This window comes from Lactuca saligna, chromosome 4 (genome assembly GCF_052625555.1).
Source record: "Lactuca saligna cultivar CGN05327 chromosome 4, ASM5262555v1, whole genome shotgun sequence".
NCBI classification, from domain to species: domain Eukaryota; kingdom Viridiplantae; phylum Streptophyta; class Magnoliopsida; order Asterales; family Asteraceae; genus Lactuca; species Lactuca saligna.
Window position 1 is genome coordinate 190,400,101 of NC_136420.1, and position 7,197 is coordinate 190,407,297.

At 38.7% G+C, this 7,197-nt stretch overlaps 1 pseudogene; it reads left to right on the forward strand.

The window, feature by feature from the left end:
* The first annotated feature begins 945 nt into the window (after positions 1–945).
* LOC145040399 (uncharacterized) lies at positions 946–6,073 on the forward strand (annotated as a pseudogene).
* The last annotated feature ends 1,124 nt before the right edge of the window (positions 6,074–7,197 follow it).

The following is a 7,197-nucleotide window of genomic DNA, read 5'->3' on the forward strand; positions in this document are numbered from 1 at the left end:
AAGTTAAAAAACAAACATAAGTCTAGTGTCGGTCCAAACTCTTATTATTCACGAAACAACAAGCCCAGTTTTAGTACACATCAGAACCGAACTTCAGGTTTCGGTTCTTCTACCAAGTATGAGAACCGAGAGTCAGGTTTCAGTTATACTTCATGTCCTCAATAGACTCATTCAACGGAGGATGCTAAAGGAAATGGAAAGCTTGATACTAACACTGACATATATAATACGAAAAATTCTGACAAACCCACAACTTAAAAGAACATTTCAAAACCATCTAACATTACATCATCTGAAACACTAATGTTTAAACAAGATAAAAATAAAATTAAAGTGTACACAATTAAACGAAAAGATGAAACAACATTAATAAAAATATCTTATTTAGTTGATCTTTCGGTTGTTATTCCTTTCTCTGTAAAAGACTTACCTGGGCCCAAGAAACTTTGGGTTCCTAAATCTGCTTGAATTTGCAGGTTATCAGTGACGAGCAGTTTGATGATGAGTGGTATATAGATAGGGGCTGCTCACATCACATGACAGGGAGAAAGGAAGAATTAAGGGAGTTTCGGTTCCTTAAAGATAGTGGATGTGTAAAGTATGACAACCACTCTTATGGTATGATCAACGGTTATGGAATTCGAAGAGTGGCATATGTTGAAGAATTGCAACACAAACTCATAAGTGTATCTCAATTTGTTGTGGGAACAGGACTGAAAGTCTCCTTTGATGATGAAGGCTCAAAAATCATTGAAAAACAATCAAAAAGTGTCATGTTAAAATCTGAACGAAAGGGTGAAATGTAAACCGTTAATCTCAGTCCAATTAAAGGAAAACCAACTATATGCTTGTTGTCTAAATCTAATTCTGATGAAAGTTGGTTATGGTACCGATGATTATCTCATCTAAACTTCAAGGACATTAATAAGTTGGCGCTTGGAGATCATGTTCGATGCCTCCTTCTGCTAAAATTTGACAAGGAACACCTATGTGCAGCCTTGAGAATGGCAAACAAAGACGAAAGAGCCATCCTACACGGATCAACACCAAGATAATTGAAGCTCTTGAACTCCTGCAAATTGATTTATGTGGACCCTCAGCTATCAAAAGCATTGGTGGTAGTAAGTTCATACTTGTCATCGTCGATGATTTTTCTCACTTTACCTGGGTTTACTTTCTTAAACAAAAATCAGAAGCAACTCCCAAGTTAAAGATGTTCATCAAGCAAGTGGAACTACAACTACGAAAAGTGGTAAGAAAAATCATAAGTGACAACGGACTTGAAGTCAAGAATAAAGAGTTTGAAGACTTTCTGGCCGATAAGGGAGTGTCTCATAACTTTTCTGCTCCCTATACTATACAACAGAACGGAATCATTGAAAGACGGAACCGTTCGCTTTGTAAAGCAGCCAGAACCATGATGTGCTTCGCTTCCCTCCCATTATACTTCTTGGCGGATGCTGTTGCCACTACTTGTTTTACTCAAAATAGATCTTAACTCAACAATCGATTCTCAATTACTCCGTATTAGATTCTGAACAACAGAAAGCCCAATATCAGATTCTTTCACGTGTTCGGTTCAAGGTGCTTCATTGTTAACTCTAAAAAGAACCGCAACATGTTCGATGTTAAAGCAGATGAGGGGATCTTTCTGGGATATTCACTTACTTCAAAAGGCTTATAGGGTTTTGAATAAACACTCCAAACGTATTGAACAAACCTATTACATAACCTTTGATGACCTCTACATAAAGAAATCTCAAGCAAAAGAAAGTGCCACAGGGGAAATTTTTCCTGAATTAGGATAGGTCTCAGTTCTTATTTCAAATTTGTTAGAAGAATATATGAGGTTATTTGATGAACCAGAAAAAGCTACACACTCAAAGGCGAATGCAGCCGACAAAAAAATCGACCATCTGAAAAATATTATCGAAGATGCTGCGAAAGACATGGAAAAGGATCCTACAAACCAAGCTAATGACCAACCCTCTGGAAAACCTCAAAATAACTACGCAATATTCCAGGGGGAGAGCTCATCTAAGTCTCATCCAACCGAGCAAGAGAATCCAACTCCAACCGAGGGGGAGGATCCTGAACCTAAGAAGGAAACCACATCATCATCTGAGGGGGAGAATGAAAATCCAAATGACGAAGATGATCGATCAGAATCTGAAGTAGAGGTAAATGTAGAGTTGGATCCTACCTATGACCCTAACTACCCTCCTCCAACCAAGTGGACTAAAGATCATCCCAAATCACAAATAATAGGAGAATCATCTGAACACGTTGTTACGCGTTCTCAACCAAAAGCGAAACAAACTGCATTATTTTCTCACGTTGAATTGTGCAAGTTTAATTCGCTTGTCTCCAAAATCGAACCAAAGACGGTCAATACTGTACTTGATCATACTGATTGGGTGCAGGCAATGCAAGATGAACTCCGTGAGTTTAAATGCAATCGAGTATGGAGACTAATACCTACTCCAAAGGATGTGTCTGTGGTAGGATTGAAGTAGGTCTTTAGGAACAAGATGGATAAAGAAGGCAATGTTATTAGGAATAAGGCTCATCTGGTGCTAAGAGGATATTGTCAAGAAGAAGAAATAGACTATGAGGAGACCTTCACTCATGTAGCTAGATTAGAATCTGTTCGAATCTTTCTAGCATATGCTGCTCATAAAAACTTCGAGGTTTTTCAAATGGATGTGAAATGTGCATTCCTCAAAAGTAAACTAAACGAAATAGTGTATGTTGAGAAACCACCCGGGTTCATTAATGAGAAATACCCTGATCATTGCTATGTATTGGATAAAGCTGTGTATGGAATAAAGCAAGCGCCAAGGGCATGGTATGAAACACTAACTCGTTTTCTAAAAATTTCTAATTTTAAGCAAGGTTCTGTTGACCCAACCTTCTTTCGCAAGAAAGAAGGCGAACATATTATGATTGTTCAGATTTATGTCGATGATATCATCTTCGGCTCAACGAATCCTAGCTTAATAACTGAATTTCGGATGCTGATGGAGACTAAATTTGAAATGAGCGCAATAAGTCATATTAACTTTTTTCTTGGGTTAAATATTAGACACGGACAACAAGGCATTTTTATTAACCAGGAAACTTACATGAAGAATCTACTAGAAAAATTTGGAATGAAGGGTGATTCAAAGGTGAAGGTTCCTATGGCATTTCGCACTAAGCTAACATCCTCTCTGAAAAAACTTGCAGTCGACATAACTCTCTATCGACAAATGATTGGATTGCTCATGTATCTAACTGCCAGTAGACCAAATATTATGTTCTCTGTCTGTTATTGTACCAAGTTTCAAGCCAATCCAAGAGAATCTCACATGGTGGCAGTAAAGAATATTTTTCGCTATTTGAAGCGAACCTCGTCACTCGGTCTCTAGTATCCAGCAAAGTCAGGTTTCTTTGTTCAAGCCTTTTTATATGCTGATCTAGGTGGATACGGTCTGGACCGAAAGAGCACTACTGGTGGATGCCAATTTCTTGATGGCAAACTTGTTAGCTGGCAGTCAAGAAGGAAAACTTGCGTGTCTCTTTCAACAGCCGAAGTTGGGTATATTGTTGCTGCCTCATGCACCTCACAAGTAATATGGACACAAAGCCAGTTCAGAGACTATGGAATAAGTATGAAAAATATACCTCTTTATTGTGACTCTGAAAGTGAAATACGAATATGTCACAATCTAGTGCAACACTCAAAGACCAAGAACATTTCACTAAGATATCATTTTATCAAGGACCATGTTGAAGAGGGGAACGTAGAAGTTCATTTCGTTCGATCATTTGATCAACTTGCTGATATATTCACTAAAGCCTTACCTTAAGCAAGCTTCAATAAAATTTTACAAGGTTTGGGAATGATGGAAGCAGAGTCGGTACCGAATCCTCATATCTCTCACTAAAAATTTGACAAGCGAAATAGAGCGACCGCTCGGTCTATTTCGGGTCCGATTTTTCATGAATCGAACGCTCTGTCTATTTCGGCTTTTTAATTTTCAAGAACCTAAATGAGCTGAACGCTCAGTCAATTTCGGGTCTGGAACTTTTGGAACCAAAATGAACCGAATGCTCGACTTATTTCGCTTCATTCTTTTAAGATAATGTTTCGGTTCTATATTATGCTTATTCTTTTAACATTTTTTTTGGTGTCTTGTGCTACATTATTTTCTTTTTTCTGTTTTTCTTACTTTTTAGAAAACTTAAAAAATCCAAAAATATTTTTTTATCTATAATCTTTGTGTTTATGATTTGGATGCGTACACCACGCGCTAAGTGAAATCCAAAATTCAACACCTTTAAAGAATTGACAGTGAATTTTAATATTCACGCTTTGAATTGATAAAGAAGTCTCATTTTATTTTCTTGCGTGATCTTTATGAAATTGTCTAAAACCAAGGCATTTCTTCCCAAAAAGAACCAGTTTAGTTTTTATTTTTGAGATTTCTATTCTACATTCTGCTACTTCCCACATATCTAACCTCCTTATTCAACATACCATATTGGTCTCCCAAGTACCTCTTCCAACGTTCGGTCTTATGTTAAGCATCGAAGTTCGGTTGAGGTTTAGCCACCCTCTAAAGACTATGTTTATAAAGAAGCCTTTCAATGTTTCTTAACAAACTGTTGATCGTATTCTCACGGGAAACCATACAAGCACTTCAAGTCACTCTTGAATTTGAAGGAAGAGATTCGTGACCGGGATCCTCAGTTTTATGTCATACTTGACATCACTCACCTCCCATACACTTATCGCTTTATTTATTTTTCTTTTACACATTAATGCACCTAGAATCTTTATGATTCTCCACCACTCCTGAATGTGTTGATTATGATTTTTCATGATGTTGTTGATTAGATGAGAAGTTCAAATGTATTTTTGGATATGGGCGCGTGAATTTGAAACGGCTCCAAATATCATGCCTGTTGACGTCTTTCTGGAGAAACCAACTGTCACATCCCTACTATCCAGGCGCCTTTTTGGAGATCGTATCATCATTATAACAAGATTTTTCTCTCTCCTGGGAATCATATATAAAGAATTTGTGGCACTGTCCCATCTTATTACTTCCCTCAATGTTCCAGTCATGAAGGACTCTCTAATTTCCTCCATTTCATCCTTTCATACCAAAATGATCATCGTCGCTGATCCAAACAAGTTTATGCACAAAAGTTCTATTCCAGAACCTATGTACTGATCTGTCTCTCAGGAAAGTAAACTCATCTCTGAGTGCAAATTGCTTCCTCTGACGAGTCCGTGACAATTAACTCCAGAGATGCAAGCTGCCTTAGACCAAGTGGAAAACCAGCTAAGCGAGGAAAGAAAGTTGTTGATAAGAAGGAAGCAACCGAAGATCCCTTTTCTAAACCCTCTAAGTCAAAGAAAAGAAAAGCTGACAAGGGTGATTCCTCTACTCCTAAGAAAATCAAGAAAATGGCTCGCGGAAACCTCACTTCTTCACCTTCACAATCAGACCCAAAGGACGACCAGTCTGCAGGTGATGATGACGAAGGGCAACATAATGGTTCACCTAGGAGTAATACACCTCCTCGCTCTCCAACTCCTGTGGATCTTGTTAATCATTCTGTTCCAACACCTCCTCCATCTCCACCCAAGACAACCGTTCAAGTCATTGTTGCTCTTCCACCCCCATCATCAAGACCACTGGTTTCTACGATTGCTCCACCACCACCTGTCATTTCTACTTCAATCACTACCACCCCATTACCACCACCTATTTTCTCCAACGCCACCGTCACCTCTACACCTATCATCACTTCAACCGTTGATTCTTCTATCAATGTCAACACATCTTATGTGGGGGCAAAGTCTGAAGAACCTCCTAAAGTCACCACAGAGCCTCGTTTACCAACTCCTTCTAATGATTCTAATCCAGTTCTTAGAGGAGTTGATTTTGAATTTCATTCTACGTACTATATACCCTACCAAATTCCCAATGAGGAAGATGAATCTGCTCCGCCAACAAAGCATCACATCGACGATGTTCATGAAAAGCTTGATAGCCTGCTCACTTCGAAAACAAAGTAGAATGATGTTGTTCTCAAAGCTTTCATGGATACAACCCTGAACCAATATACAAAATCCATCGACAAATGTACTACTGCAATCAATGATTCTACTTCTCTGTGCAAACGAGCCTCTGCTGATGTTAAAGCTCTCATTCAGGACTCCAAGGTTTTTCTTTACTCTCTCAAAGGTCATGCTGATTCCAATGCTACCAAGCTCAGAGATTCCATTGATTCGCTTTCTCAATCTGTTCAAGCGGAGTAGGCTAAGTTTGAAACTGTCAAATATGACCTCTCTGCTGACAACAAAACTTTCTTGTCTTCCATTGACTCTCGGTTCAAAAAGCTCACTACTGATCTTCTCATGGAAAGACAACTCAAAGATGATCTTTCTAAATAAACAGCAATCAATGTAGTGCAGCAAGCAGCACTTGAGAAGGCTGAACACAAAATTGCCCTGTTGAAAACCGAACGGGCCATTTTTCGTAGTTATGCTGGGGATGCTCTGTCTCAGTTACATAATATGCTTCAGGCTCATGATCCTATTCTCACGCTCACTATTCGCAATCATTTGACCTCTAAACTTCTTCCCTCTATTGAACTCTTACGCGAAATTAAGGGTGTTTCGGAGAGAATTGTTCCTCCGCAAAAAGGGGAGAAGAGCAACCACATCCTATTCCTCTTAAACCGAAGGTCAAAACTGAACCGAAGGATAATTTAGCTTCGGGTTCTGATGTCAAAGTTAGGAAAAAGCGTGTTATTGGAGAAGATGATGAGGATGAGTAAGATAAAGAAACTATTTCTGAGATCTTGAATCGAAAGAAAAACAATGAGGAGATAGATGAAACTCTTCAAGTAGCTAGGGAGGCTGAGGAAAAAGAAAAGAAGAAGAAAGAAGAGGATCATGCATTAAGTTGTAAGAAGATGTTATTCCCTTCCTGGACAGGAGAGACACTTATCAAGGAGGCGATAGTGTTTCCAAGCACCTACTAGCTGGAGCCTGTGACTTCCTTTGAATATAACAATACAAGGGACTCACAGTTCGACATGCCGATTACTCGAAAGGCATTTCTCTTTCACTATTTTGAACCGATAGTTAATGTTCCTTCACCCCATCCTCAGGTCGATCGAGAAATTATAGATTTT